Source organism: Musca autumnalis, unplaced genomic scaffold, assembly GCF_047663935.1.
Source record: "Musca autumnalis isolate F117 unplaced genomic scaffold, ASM4766393v1 scaffold_5, whole genome shotgun sequence".
NCBI classification, from domain to species: Eukaryota; Metazoa; Arthropoda; class Insecta; order Diptera; family Muscidae; genus Musca; species Musca autumnalis.
Genome location: NW_027412088.1, coordinates 103,149,996 through 103,166,959, shown reverse-complemented (window position 1 = coordinate 103,166,959; position 16,964 = coordinate 103,149,996).

Here is a 16,964-nt window from a genome sequence, read left to right as displayed (position 1 = left end):
GTCTAAAGATAAGGTAACAACATTTAATTTAAGTCGGTTCGGTTTTAAATATAGCTCCCATATATATTTGTTATGAAATTCGGACAGATAGCGAACGATCTATAACAATACTGTCCTGTTAAAATTTTTAAGATTTATATAACGATATAAATAAATTATTAAGATATAAATCGGTCCGATTTCATGTGTATGTGCATCTTTCACATTTAACTAGCTCATAAGCCGTTATACATATGTACCGGAAACATGAGAGGCGCACAGTGGTTCAGAATCGTTTTTTCCTGGTCAAAATTCTGTAACTTTTGAACGGATAGAGATATATTCATAATTCTTTTTTTGTTAGACAGAAAACACAATCAGATTTCAGACGAATTATAAGCGGTCAAGTTCGGTCTGGTAGTTGCAGAGAAATTCAAGGTCAAAGTTAAACTTTTGAGTTTTTTAACTATTTTTCATCAAAATATGAGTGTTTTTGAGGAGAGATGAGATGGTCAAACATGTTGTTCCACAAAAGTTCTAGTTCTAGTCATCTTGTTCCACAAAAGTTCTAGTCCACTAAATTTGGAATTTCATAAAATTTAGTACCCGAGGAAAAATGAAATAGATCATGTTGTGTAAACGCTACGGTAATTTACTAAAACGATTTTTAAAGGCCACAATCCTACCTACCTTACAAAAAACAATGAACACAATAACTGCTATAGTTTCAGAGAAATAGTTTCGTCTTTCTCCAGAAATTTGCAAAAATTACGTATTTCTCAAAAATGGGGAAAATGCTCGTCTTTAGGGGCACGCCACGCCCACACCTTCCAATATTTTGGCCTAATTTTTTGGTTTCCTTAGTTTCAATATGTTTACTATCGAATCCCATATAGAAATTAAATATCTTTGACAAAACAAAATTTTGATTTTTGGCCAGAAAAATCGATTCCTGAACCATTGTGAGGCGTATATTAAATCTGTTGTTTTTCTCTTCCGAATAATAAGCCATGACATGAAGGTGGTGCTAAATACTTTCATTAGAGAAACTATGTAATTATTCCATGTTGTATACATATTCACTGTGGTGTTGAGTATCATATAGTCGGCTCCCCCCGATTTTGATTTTTTCCTTACTGGTCTATACAAGAATTAACACATTTTCAATTGAAAAATTTATTAAGTTATTTTTATTACTTATTTACTTTCTTTTATATGTGTAGCAACAACACAGCCAAGAACAAACCATAAAATATCAATTTCATATTTACGACTAGTGCAAAAAATGATTAATAAATCGGAATAGTGTGGAAAGAGCAGAGTCATCATGTTTACTCGAAGCAGAAATAAATTGGTAATTTCGAGCTCGTCAATTAGCACCAGAGACATTTTGAAATTAATAATTGTTTTGTTACTAATTTGTATTCGGTTCACTGACATTTACAATAGATGCACTTTGTGATTTTGAATACAATTTAGATATACAGTTTAGTCTCGATAATCCGGATAATCCGGACACTACAATTTGTTACACTGTAGACTCTGTAATCATATTCTCTTCTTACCTTGATAATCCGGACATCAATATTTATACCCTACACCACTATGTGGAAAGGGTATTATAAGTTTGTTTTGGGGAAAATTCATGTAACACCGCGAAATATTCGTCGGAGACCCCCAATGTGGTATACCAATCTTCATATCTCGGCGAGATAAAGCGATTTTGAGATGTGTGTCCGTCCGTCCTTCCGTCCGTCCGTCCGTGTGTCCGTCTGTCCATTATAAATTGTAATCAAACTCCAGGCCGCAATTATGAACCGATCGTCACGAAATTTGGTATGGAGGTCGGTTTCACATCAGAATAGATCGCTATTTTAATTGGTGATGATCGTGAAATATTTAGCGGGTGAAATGGACCAAAAACATAATTTTTATCCAATTTTGTAGCGGCTCTGTAGGTCGCAATAATAGTCCGATCGCCTCGAAATTTTAAATAAGGTAAGAGTATATGACAAAGAAGAAGCTTGCAATTTGAGATGGCGATCAGATAATATTTAGAGGGTTAAATGGACCAGAACTTTTGTGTGAAAATTGTGAAAAATTTTAATAAACAGCTTATATCTTTGTTCCTGAAAGACACATTCCCCACTCGTGAGCTATATTTGCAAGACGATCTCTTGACCTTTCAATTGATGTCAATTATGTTGATGTACGTGATCAGATAACAGAGTTACAGCCTAATATATCCAGGTTTTTGTTTGTAGTGTAATCATAAACCCGCTAGAGGTCGCAATTATAGCTCAATAGTCACGAAATTTTACACAAGGTAAGATTTTAGGTTGAAGAAAATGCCTATAATTCTGCATGATGATCTGATGCTATTTAGCGGTTGACATAGACCATTACTTTTGTATGAAAAATATACAAATTTTATTTTTGGTCCATATTTTCATTCCTGGAGGGCATATACCGGCAAAATAGCCTACATATGGAAAAATAACTACTGATCTTTCCCCTGATGCAAATTGCAATAATGTGTCTGCTAGATAATGCACCTACTGCCTGTTATATAATGTGTTTTGTGTAGAGAACCACAATTTCCACCCATGCTACAAATTGTCTCTATCATGACAGAGAAATTTTCAATTCAGTTGTCAAATTGGATTTTTATACAAATATTACAACATGGGGTTGCCTCGCGACATATTTTATACTTCAGGATTTAGGATAAAGGGGATACAAACAAAATACGACCAAAGATGTGTCTCATCGAAATATTGGTCTTAGACTCCAAGTATGTTTGGACGAAATTCGTTTCAGAAAATTTGGAGTCTATTTAGCGCTGTCCGTTCATCTGTCTCTCTTAATGTCTAGCTGGCTGGTGCGCACGAAAACTCTCGAACGGATCTACCGATTGGAACCAAATTTTATACAACGTATTATTTTGCCCAAACTTTGTTTAAGTTCGAATGTAGGCTATGTCGGTCCACACCTCCCTCAAAAAAGTTCAAAATTTTTTCGAAAAATTGTGTGAACGATGACTGGCGAAGTGAGCAACCGATTTGCTCCAAACTTTCCATATAATATTATTCCTTCCAAATATAGATCGGTACCGTAGGGTACCTCCCACACCAAATTCGGAAAGGTGAAATTTAAGAGTCCTATCAAATCGTTTTGATTTTTTTTAAGCAGATTGTACGCCGCAAATCCGCAAGATAACTCTCAAGGGGATTTTCTCATTGGTAGAAACTTTACACATCGTATTATTTCATCCAGTCATGTGTCCGGTCGGAATATGGACTATATCGGTCCGTCCTTCGAGTACCTCCCACACAAAATTTGGGAAAAGTGCAGTTTGAGGACCCGCATCGGATCTATTTGATTATTATTATTTATTTTGTGGAAGGTTCTTTTTACGGTCCCTATTCTGGTCCCTTTCCCGGGGTAAGTCATACTTCCTGAGATAATAGTCCAGAAGTTCCGAAAACCCCCGCCGGCTCCGACTAAAATTACAAATCTGAAAAAATAATTCTCAAATATTTCCAAAACTCAGAACTTAGCTTACTAAAATTGATTTCGTATAGCCCCGTATTACGATACCTACAGATTCCACTTGTTTTGAAGCAAACTCGTGTTACAAAATAAATATATTTTTATACGGCAGAGGCTGAAGGTATATCACCGTTAGCGCAGCTGACTTATACTATCTTCTTTGCTGTGTAATTGAATATGAATAATTTTGGGATTTATAAAATTGTTTGCATGCAAAATTTTCGAATTTCTATTCATTGTTAGTTATTTCTACCGGTATAAAATATATTTTTGATATCACAATATATGCCTACAATGAAGTATTTTCGAAGCATTTGTGAGGTACAAGTGCACAATTTTTGGAGGATAGATCTTTGATAAAATCGCAATTTTCCCAATTACCAATTATCAAATATGCCAAATTGCATGGTATATATATATCAGGGACGTAGCCAGGATTTCATTTCGGGGGGGCCCACCTGACCAAAATTTTGAAAGTTCATGTTAGCGAAAATTTCTTATTTATCAAAGACGTAAACCTTATTTTAGACTTATATTACTGATAAAATAATGTTCATTACTATATTTTAAATAAAATGACGTAAGACTTCTTGGCCAATGTCCCTTGTGTTTTTGACAATATATCAGAGTTAATATATGTTCAAAACATTGGATATATTAATAATCGCATATATTGTTGGGTGTATCATTTATCAAATAACTCACAACCACAGTGAATGTTATGTAATTCAGTGATATCACTTCGATAAGACCAAAATAAGGAGTATACAATCGGAAACCCTTAGAAATATCTTAAGATTTAACTTTTTGTTTACATGGAATATTGAGGACCTTTCCTTTCCTACTTCACAAAAGTTCAAAATCAAGGCTTTAATTTTATTGAGTAATTTATGGAAAGAAAATGAGATTAGTAGAGAATTGATTTATGCAGAGGGAACGTTCGGATATCATGACGTTATCCAGTAATATTTTTTATATTTACAGGTATACTTAGCAGTTATATAAATAAACTGGCAAATGCCCGCTACTTCGTATGCGGAAAGGGAATAAAATATATATGAACAATATTTAATATGAAAGAGGTGAACACTGGCGATTCTGTTGTACTAAAACCTATTTTCAATATCAACATTTAATTGATTTAATTCCTTTTAATACTGTATACTGTAGTTAGAATTTCCAAAAAAAAAAAAATATATGCCGTTTCGCACCCCTCCTATATTTTTTATTTCGAATTTCAAAAACTACGACCTCATATCACAGACATACACCAACAGCTACTCATATTGCTAATTTCAGACTTGACTTCTGGTTTTACCCCTTCACTAATACAGCATTCCCTCCCAGTACGAGTTTCCAAACACTAAACTTTATCTCAATTCAAGCTTCTAGCTTCAGCAATTTCGCCAAGAACCCAAAAATTCTACGAATACCGAAAATTCTACGAACCTAATTTTCGGAATTCAAAATGGCCACAAAAATTCGTATATCACCATATAACGGTACCCCTCGACTTAGTGTATTTTAAAAATAGAACAAATCTATATTGCCAAATTTTCTTTAAATTTGGACCTTGTATACTAAGAGGATACAAAAGTTTCATTTAAAAAATATCTACTTCAATCCACTTTTATTAGAAGAGATCTTTTGAAGAATTATGGTATTTTGAAGATTTTATGCACATTTTCCGGCCGAAATTCGGAATTTGTGGCAAGAAAGGTTAAAAAAAAACAACAAATTTCGAACCGGATACTACGTTGGTCCAAACTTTGTTTATCGCCATATTTCTGCGAGCCTTATAATAAAGATCGTATATGGTGATTTTCGGTCTACTCCTTCTGGTATTTCCCCTCAAATTTCAAGAATTTTAGCTAAAGCGTAATGTGCGATTTTTCTTGAATGGAGCAACAGACTTAGACCAAACTTTGGATTTAGTAATATTTTGTCCAAACTTAGTTTTAGCTCGAAAATAAACTACATACATTGGTGAAGAACTGAAATGACTGGTGCGCGCAATATCTTTTAAAAGGAATGACCCCCAAAATAATATCTACTTCCAAAATAAACTATGTTGGTCCGGTACTTTCATCTCAACACTTGTGATCAATGATAAAATCTATATTTTGTTGGCAAGTTCATACGTCCCCAAATGGCTAGACAATTCTGAAAATTTCCTAATACATACCTTCGGGTTAAAGGATTTTGGTTATGAAGCCGCTATTCAATCTCTCCATAGATGAAAGTTTCAGGCTCAGGATATATTCCTGTCCGCAAAGCCGACTGATACTTGTTGAGACTTTGACGAAGAAGAATCTGTTTCCGACAAGTTTTTTATACCCTACACCACTATGTGGGGAGGGTATTATATGTAGGCTTTGGCCTAAAAGTTTGTAACGCATCGAAATAATGGTCGTAGACCCATACTTATATATACCAAAATTAATGTCTCGACGAGCTGAGTCGATTTACGTGTTTTAATCACGTTTTAATCACGCTACAGGTCGTAATTTTGATCGGATAGTCACGAAATGTTGGTTGCTTATGGGGGTCCCAGAGAGAAAGAGGTATATTATGTTAGGTGGTAGTCGAATTTTACTCCCTAAAAGAAATGTTTTCCAGTGAAAAGCTTATGCACAGGGGTAGCGGTGTAGGGTATCACATGGTCGGCCCCGTCCCGACTATAGCCTTTTCTCACTTGTTTTTTCTTAACTTGAACATCAGATTCTTATTTATTTCATTGACTTTTTCATTCCTATTGGAATGAATTGGTGTATAAATATGAAAATGTAAGTTGTTCAAAGTTTTCGGTCCAAATCTCGACCTTCTAGATAGCCACTGTCGACTCAGTTATACAGTCAATATGGAATTAACTCTCCGATTTTCCCATCGTTCAGCCATTGATGACTGGCTATGATAAGCAATAGTATTTAAAACTTAGGGTTGGGTAGCCTAGTTCCTTGAAAAATCGATGCTGCGTGTTCCTTTCCTCTAAAGGAATTAGCTTATTAGCCCTCCGATTAGTGAGAAAGTCCCTTGGGGATATCTTACCTATAAATGTTTTAATCATTTAAAGCACCGGGAATTATAGCTTAGTTTTTATTGTGATTTATGGCTAATAGAGGAAACGAGTAGAAATCTTATATAGGAATTTCAATAAATTTAAAACAAAATAGTATGGCCCCTTTTATTTTCTTTGTTTGACATTCAAAATCAACGGTAGCTAAGGATTGTTGTATTGCATTCTCGTAATTATATCTTTTTTGGTTTCGTCGACGAGATGAAGTCATTTGATGATGTTCATAGATATGGCTAAATATTCCCCATAATGAGATGAGTGCATTTGAATTCTGATATTTTGTCGTGAGTCAAAAGAGGCTTATGTCCAATGGACACGGAAAATCTATACATGTATATATGTACATGGATTAAGATGTTTATGTCTTTAAAAAACTATGAATAAATATAAACCCGTTGTAGAGAAGTTTTAGATGACAAAATAAACAGCAAATATCACCTAAATTATCCTGGAGAAATATAAGAAAGAAATTTGGAAACCAGGGAATCTGCTCCCGATTTGCAAGGTTTGACATTAAAAAAAGTACGGAAACGAAGTTATTATTTAAAATTTTTCTTAAAATAGTCGATATTCATCGTCGAAGGAAATATAGATTATAAAAGGTTTCTCTAACTCTCCAATATTTTACTCCTAGGTCAAAAATTTGGATAGTGTACACGTAGGAGTAGCGTGCGCCTAGAGACTAATTTGTTTTTCTATTTGGAAAAACATATACCTAATTTTTGCAAGTAAATAACCATTTATTGGAAACTATTATCGATATATGACTCATAATATGATTCGTTGGAGCCCCTATAAAGTTTTGAAGCTTTTAGCCAAATTATCCAACCGAAGTGTCTGAAATCTGGTTTAAATAGAATTTATGGTGAAGAGTATAAAAAGTACGGTCGCCGCTTTTGCATGTATTTTTAGGTTGGTACAAGCAGTAAAGTATATGTTAGAAATATGCTCGGATCCAAACAAATATTTGTTTGGGACTGGTTGCAAACAAAATATGTTTGGATCCAAACATAATTTGTTTGTGTCCAAACAAATATATGTTTGCAATGTTTTGTAACACATCTCAATTTAATTTGTGTGGGTAATATATATATAATTGATCCACAAACATCCCATACGGGACAAGGGAGACTTCTCTCATATCAATGAGTGCACCCCGATTCATATTAGCTCAATGATATGGGACCTACAGTTTATCGCCGAGTCAACGTTGAAAATGTTGATGTTTGCCTGGTCGCGGAATCGAACCCACGACCTTCAGCGTCCAAGGCGGGTGTGCATACCATTGCACCACGTTGGCACCCATTTGTGTGGGTACCAACATATTTTCTATGTTAGAACATATTTTTTATGGGTGGAGAGAATATTTTTGTCAAAGAGAGTAACAACAGGGCTCTCGCGGCTGCGGAATGCTGTTTTATAATAAAGAGCTATGTGTATGGTGTAATAGAAGACGCAGAAGCGTAGACGGGAGGATAAAAAAGTGTTTTTTGCTTTGGTTGTGTATGCGGCCAAACACGTGCGTTTCTTGCTTTTTTGTCGTTAACCAACGTAGCAAGCGAAGAGGAAACGAAAAAATCGTATTAATTATATTGTTATATTTTCTTCAGTTTTCTAAATACAATCGCTGAGTAAAGACGGTAAAGTGAGTGAATAAATCAGTGTTTTGTGTTTTCTTAAAGAAATGGTGCTTTTTAGTACATTAAATGGCCAATAAATTTTATAATTGAATCAAAAATGGAAATATTTTATGTGACAAGGAAGAAATCTCATTTAATATTGGTAATTACATCAATACATTTTTCATATATGTACAGACATAAATATGTATATTTGAAATATGGATGTATCTATTTATTACATTATATAATCATTTAATTCCAGATGCCGATTTCCCACTGATGATTTCAACTTTGGAGAAGGATGAAGATGAACTAAGGAGAAGCGTTCATCGATGTTTCTATATATTTATTTCTTTTTCAAATTTATAAATTATTTCAGTCCGTTTTCTTTTATTAAAGTCTGTTATGTATTTCTTTGGAATTTTTATGTACCTATGCGTCTGTTGTTGCTTATTTCCGTGCGTTTTAATAAACAACCACTCAAAATATTTTGTGCATTAGTCTCTCTGAGCGAGCCATTCCTTTGCTAAACCACGGCAGATGAGAAAAAATGAGAACATATCGCTCATTTACTCAAAGAGTGACACATTTCAAAAAATCCAGTTTCGAGAAAAACGCGTTTTAAGTTGGAGATTCAAATTTGACTTCCCAACATAAAAATATTATTACACAAAAATAGAATAACCACTTGGACCCTATTTTGCAAACAGCTAGCCAGATATCAGTGCTAAATTTCTGTGCAAGATAAGTATGATTTGAAGTGTTTTAGTGCTTCGTAAACTAAAAAATCTGTTTTGTTGAATTATGCCAAACTCGTAGTAAATGAGCTGTAACTCGATGAGTTTTAGAGATATCAGCATGAAAATTTGACACAAGATCGTAGAAAAAATAGAAATTGCTAACTCAGAAAACGAATTTTTTTAGTTATGCCACTCTTTGAGTAAATGAGCGATATGTTGTTGTTGTAGTCACGTTAACGTATATGGGTGATCTTGGTTGGTGTATATGTTAGAGATAGCCAATTAGCGTTTATTGAGAGCAAGTGAGCATACATTTCAATGTGTTTTACATTGAAATTTACACTCCCTTGCTATCAGAAAGAGCCCACTGCACAGTGGTCGCTGCCATTGCACATAGGTTTCAATCAGGAATTTTTTGGCCAAAACCCTATTTTTGAAGTTTCATAATTTTAAATGGTTTTTGCGCAGAATAATAAAAAACACATCAAGTCAACCGAAAATAATCAGTTTTTGTAAATACCGCTAGTTTCCGTTGATTGGCGCAGTACCAAAGTTGACACTTTTTTATGTAAAAATAACACGGACTTTGTGCTGTAAAATATACAATTTTTGTTGTAATGCGTCGCTGCATAAATATACAGAAGTGAGACCAAAGTTATTATGAATCTGGAAGCTGTTAATGAGTACTTTCATAATATTTACAAAAAGAACGATGAAATTTGTAAAATAAGCGTAATAAATCAATGTTTTTATATATAATAAAAATTATTTTTTACAAATATTTTTTAAATATACTTAAACTTTTAAAAAAATGTCCAAATATGTCCACCTACAAATCGAATTTGGAAGATAGCAGGGGGTCTGTACTAATAAATTCAGAAGTCAAATCGTGCTCAAATTTGCCACAGTTAAAATAAAGTGGATTTTTCTATTTTAAGATGGGATAATTTTTTGTAAATACCTGTTGTGACTGTACGTAGTATCCAATTGAAATAGGACGATAATACCCACATCTATCAACCGATTTTTCTTAAAATTCATATTTAAGGGTTTCAGAGTGTAGAAAACAAGTATGTGTAATTTTTTTTGAAAATAGGTCCATTTTTTGTCATAGCCCCCACATAAAAGTACCGTCCGACTTTAGATATTTTGTGGATTTTAGCGACACTTTATGACCGATTCGGTTGAAATTTGGTATTTTGACCTCTTGGAAGATATGAATCCTTCGTACCAAAAATTATTAACATAGGTCAATGTTTTGGTTTAGACCCGACACAACGGGACCTCACTGTTCAACAAATTTTGACAGTTTTTGGTCATTTTGGTCGATAAAACGTAAGAATTGCTATTTGTACACATTTATTATAAATAATAATTAATTTCAATACAAAATGGACGTTGAAATAGTTTTGGCCAGAAAATTTGGATTTGGGACCATTGAGCATTGGCCAAAATAAAAGAAACGAAAGTCTAATTTTTGGTACCAAATGTGTTCATATCTTCTCCCAACATATTAAATTTCTCTAAAATAAATTTGTTATGAATTACTTCTTACTGTACTCTTTGAGAATAGCAGCAAACAAGAAAAATTTTAACAGGTTGGATTTCAAGGTGAATTTTGTGCAAAAGTTAGGTGAAAGTAAAATATTAATATCAAACTAAACGAACTCTATATTCACCAAATTTAATTCCCAAAATATTGAGGGCAACTTTGTCATTTTTTCAAACGTGCATGAGATACAGCTTTTTAAATATATAGAAGATACATTGTGCGGTTTAGTTATATGAAGGATACGTCAAAATGTGGTCCTCAATGTAAAATTTGGAAAATTCAGCCATTTTGATTTATTATTACGGCTAGAACCCTAAAAATACCGAATATTGGGCGGGGGCCTACATTAATCGACAATTTTCAGGACGTAACCTACCTCCAGGAATGATTAAGTGGCATTTCGGCCATTTCGAATTAATAACTTAAATAAAACCTTCAAAATTCCGAAAATCGGGCGGTACCATTATATGGGGACCTGTCAAAACGTGGACACAATTCAAAACTGTTTTGCAAGAAGGTTTTGTAACACTAGGAAATACCGATAGCCAAAGTGTAGCCAATTTCATTGAAAGATATGGTCAAGACCCCCAAATGCCAGAAATCACGGGGTACCGTTCTATGGGGGCCATACCTAAAGTTGATTTTTTGTTGGTTCTTTTTATTTGTGTTGCTAAACTAGCCTTTACTGAAATTTTCGTATTGATATCTGCTCAGGAAGTATTTTTGGCCGCTCTTCCCACACAAGTTCGGCCACAGTGCACTGGTACAAGTTTTTGTTTTTTTTTTTTGTGGATATATGTTTGCTGCAAAATATGTTTGGGACATATCGCTCATTTACTCAAAGAGTGACACATCTCAAAAAATCAAGTTTCGAGAAAAACGCGTTTTAAGTTGTCGATTGAAATTTGAATTCCCAACTTAAAAAATTATTACACAAAAAATAAAATAACTAATTGGACCATCTTTTGTAAAGAGCTAGCCAGATTTCAGTGCTAAATTTCTGTACAAGATCAAGCATGATTTGAAGTGCTTAAGTGCATCATAACCTCAGAAAACTTTTTTGATGATTTATGCCAAACTCCTAGCAAATAAGCAGTAACTCGTTGAGTTTTAGATATATCAACTTGAAAATTTGACACAATATAAATTAGAAGTCGTAAAAAAATAGAAATTGCTAACTCAAAAACTCCATTTTTTGAGTTATGCCACTCTTTGAGTAAATGAGCGATATGTTAGAGAGACGTTTTTTGTTCAGTGTGTTCATCTCAGACAATCAGATGGTGGCAAACATTCTGTCACTTAAGAACGGTTAATGCTTTTTATACTGAATAAAGATCAATACTTCCAAGATTGAGGCTGTGTGCTTGAGAAACGCTTCCGGCAAATGCATGAAATGGATAGTTCCTGAAAGTAAGTTTTTGAGACTGTCTCTGAATGTTGTGAAAATACCATTTAAAGATTCAAATATTTGGGAGTTTGGTGAACCAAATTGTTTAAATTTAACCAAAATGCACGCTGCAACTTGCGGAAGGCATATGGTATTAAGGGGTCATTTAGAAGGCTCTTTAATAGCAGGGTATTACCTGAAAAAAAAAACAAAGTTGTTGCTGTACAAAGCTGCTATTAGACCCGTCCTGGTTTATACCTTACCTATTTGGCTTTCGATATCACCAAAGGTAATGAAAGAGTTCGGAATACTGGAAAGGATAAAATGTTCAATCGTATGACAAGTGTTTCTCAAATCATTATATTTATAAGGCAGCTCATGTTACCCCAATATCAGTCTATGCCATGCAATTAATTAACAATTATGTAAATAGACTCTATATGCATTCAAACTCACTTATGTAAAAAGTTGTTGAAGAACAAAATGAATTCCATTGGAAAACACCCCACTTGGTATTGATTTGGCTATGGCCTTGGATTCCATTGAGTGTCCAGAGTTCTATATCAGCACCTCTCCTGGAAAGCACAGGGGCTAGGTAACGAAGCAGATAAAAGGTTTTATCGATACAAATGTGTTTTATAGCTTAAAGCACATGTCTATGGTTACTACAGTTTATCTGCTTAGTTTAAGTAAGGTAAGATTTGAGTTAGGTTTAGGTTAAATTTAGTTGTAAGATAAATTCAAATGACACATGCTCTCAAACATAGTATTGTCGGGAGCAAACACAAGAACATACATTGACTTTAGTTTTAATACAATCAACATTATATGAAAAAGCATGGTGCTGAACTTAACATACAGGACATTAAAACCAAACACTATAGTTTTAAGGACCCACTGAAACATTGTTCAAAATTGTACATGTATATGTTAAAAAGGAAAAGACTCAATAAAATTTGAATTGAATTGAAAATTGAATTGAATGGTGGCAAACATGCTGATAGTTTGAGCTCAGCCAAATTTGTAGTAGAAAATATGACAAGAGATCGTCATTCAATGCCATCAAGGCAAATTTATAATTACAACAACTAACAAATTTACAAAAACAACATTGTTGTTATTGAAAATTTAATGTCAAAGAAAATATTTAATAATGGGGTTGTCCTAAAATTTTTCGCAGGAAAAACATAAATACATACATTTTGAAAATCCTCTAAAATAGAACAAATTTGAATCAAAATGTAAATATAAAGCATACAGATCTGTCGTAGGTCATTGTTATTACAGGTTTACGATGAAAATAGAATTTTATGGTAACAAATTTCGAAGTTTCAAGATTCATGACCCTATTAACATTTTGAAAACCAAATTTACAAAAAAAAAGTAAAAAATACAGCTGATTGTCGCTTCCACCTTATATTAATGTGCCTTGAATGCAATTTTTGTTTAAAAGAAGTTCAAGTTTTGTTTCTTTTTGGAGTACGGGAACTGTTTTTTACGTTAGGTTATTAGATTTAATTATATTTAAAGCATATTTTTAGGCATTACTATAAAAACCAACACAGATATTCACCACAGTTCAATAAAAGCATGGTGCTGAACTTAACATACCCACACGTTACGAAACGTTTGTTTGTTAGCCTCGTCCGCCCAGTTCTGGAATATGGTTGCATTCTATGGAGCCCTTATTACAAATCATACTCTGATAAGATTGAGTCGGATCAAATCCAATTCCTACTGTTTGCCTTGCGTGGTCTGCACTGGGACACGACCGCGCTACTCCCACCTTATGAAAGCCCTTTAATGTTAATTGATCTTCCTACTCTTGAAAAAAGAAGATTCACACTAAGAGCGCTATTTTTTATTAAACTGTTACGCGGCTTGATAGGAGAAATAAGATTTAATGTTCCTTCACGTATAACCCGTAATTTCTTGCCAATTAATTTGCCTACTGTGAAAACTAATTATGAAGATAATAACCCATTACGTTCATTGTGTGATATATACAATAACATCTATAATACGATACCTTTAACTGAACCATTACATACTTAAAAAAAATTAATATTGCATTCATAATGTATAAACAAGCAGGTTGCCAATCCTCTTTAATGTAGTATTAACATTTTTAGTAACTTAGTTTAGAATCTATTGTTCTGTAAACTACTTGTGCCTGTTAAGAACCCTTCAGCTCAGCATATGTATATCTACAACTCCCTCTGCGGAACAGTAGAACACAGCTAATGAGCAGAAACTATTTTTAATTTATATCTATCACCCTCGTTCATTCTAAAGTTGAGTGTCTAAAAAAATGAGCTCTGTTTAACGGCAAACTACATCTCCCTCAGCGGAACCAGTAGTATTCAGCCTAAAGAGCCTTTAATGTAAATACATATTAATTTCCCTAATTAAATTATGTTGTTGTTCTAGTTTGTAATTAAATTTTTATATCGGCTGATATAATTTGTAGCCGGTAGTTTTATCCCCAACTAACCCGCCATTGACCGGTCCATGGTGTGTACGTGCTCCCTACGTAAGGGGAGGTGGCCCCCTCGGATGGCAGGGCGGGTGTGAGAGGCGTGGGAGCGAACGAAAAAAAAATTGAATTTGTTGTAAATAAGGTCGATATAAACCAGTGTTAATCACCACTGGGCTCGCGAACCGTGTCTGTGTGAACACACACAATCTAAATTGTGGTGAGTTTTAACGATACTCTCACCACCGATCATCTTCTTTGTTTTAGCAATGAATTGACGCACACGATGTTTATCTAGAGAGGGATAGATAATCTCGTGTGTGTGCCCAACACAAACGCAGCGGTTGAATTTGTTGTTGCTGGTGAACACTGCCAGTGTTAATCACCACTGGGCTCGCGAGCCGTGTCTGTGTGAACACACACAATCTAAATTGTGGTGAGTTTCTAAGTTACTCCCAACACCGATAATCTTCTTTGTTTTAGCAATGAAGTAACGCACACGATGTTTATCTAGACTCTAGATCTAGAGCAGTGTTAATCACCACTCGCGAGCCGTGTCTGTGTGAACACACACAATCTCAATTGTGGTGAGTTTGAACGTTGCTCTCACCACCGATCATCTTATTTGTTTTAGCAATGAATTAACGCACACGATGTTTATCTAGAGAGGGATAGAAGATGATCGGTGGTGAGAGTATCGTTAAAACTCACCACAATTTAGATTGTGTGTGTTCACACAGACACGGCTCGCTAGCCCAGTGGTGATTAACACTGTTCTAGAGCAATGTTAACCACCCATGGGCTCGCGAGCCGTGTCTGTGTGAACAGACACAATCACAATTCTGTGTGTGTTCACCACTAGATTTCCACCACCATGCTACTTGGCTGTTTTGTTGAAGCAAACAAGAAATTTAGTCTCGTCAGACAAGTCGAAGGGGGGGTTGTGTTACGCTTTTTTGTTAAATGTTCATGTGCGTACACTCAACGAAATGGCTGAACAATACCAAGAAAAATTTTTGTTTGACGAAAATTATTTCGGTAATTACGAATGTTTGGTATGCCAGCATACGATGTCACGCTCAAAACTATTTAATATGAAAAGACATTTTCTTACATGTCATAAAGATTATGCAAATCTATGTGACGATGAAAGAATAAAATTAATCGTATAATTAAAAAAATGTTTCTATGAAAGGTATATTAAAGATGATGAAGAGAACAAATTAACGCAAAATGTATTAAATGGCCGCCATTTCATTCTGCAGAGAAAAGCATCATATATAGTAGCTGTAGCATTGGCCAAACAATGCCGTCCATTAACTGATGGTGCTTTTTTTTCAAAAAACTATGTTTAGAAGTTTTGAACACTTTTGGAGAAAAAGCTGCAGAATCAAGCAAGTTAATAGCTTAAGTTCCACTGTCAGCCTCGTCTATAACTAGGAGAACTGAAACTATAAGCAATTTTATTTATTTTAATTTAATAGAGAGAATAAGAAAATGTATGTACTTCTCCATCTGTCTAGATGAGACGACTGACATATGCGACATAGCTCAATTATTAATATATGTTACACGCAGAGAAAAAAATATGTTTGATCCAACAATATTCCAAGAGCAAAATATGTATTGTTAACATATTGTTGGATTCCTCATGTAGTATTGTAAATCCAAAAATAGTTTGTGTCAACTGAACAATATTTCTCTCTTTTCTTCGAAAATTTGTTTCTCATCTCTCGCTATTCGATGCCGTGTTGAAAAAACAATTTTGGTGAGTTGTGGTGTGTTTGTATGACATGCTGCCTTTACCTTTGTTTTTGTGTGTATGTACTTGTGAGACTCTTGTTTTTATTTGTTTCTGTTTTGTTTCATTCTTCTTTCCTTTTCATGTTTGTTATGGTGTTTAATTATTCCTTATGTTGTGGTGGGTTCTTGTGGCTTTTTGTTTGTCTTTGTTGTCAGCCAATGCAGCAAACCATGTATTGTGTTCATCAATGATTGCAATATTATATATATTATATTATTATGCGAAAAGTGTATATGAGAAGTATATGCACTCAAATCAAAAATTTCTGGGCTGGTTTTCTGTATTGACAATACTTTTTGTAAACAAAATTATATTATGATAGTTCCTACAATCGGTATTGTTAACGATTTTAACAATATTGCGGAAATTCGAAAGTTGTTTTTGTTTTCTATGTTTGGAACAAAAGATGGTATTTTTGGATTTGGATTACAGTGTTTGAACAAAACAAATACATTTTTGGAACCAAAACATATATTTTTGTTCCAACAAAAGCGAAAAATATTTTTTCTCTGCGTGTAGATGCGTTAGCGAAGATCTTCAGTGCGATGAAGAAATTTTGAAACATGTATGGTCATGTCAAGGGTTTAACAATTTTTGAAGCAGTAAAATTTGAGATATTAGATTTGGTGGAAAAAGACAAGTTTGTTTCAATATGTACAGACGGAGCAAACGTCATGATTGGCCGAACAGAGGGTTTTATGGGACAATTGCTAAAAAATGGATATAATGTTCTCAACTTCCATTGCATCATTCACCAACAAGCATTGTTTGCCAAA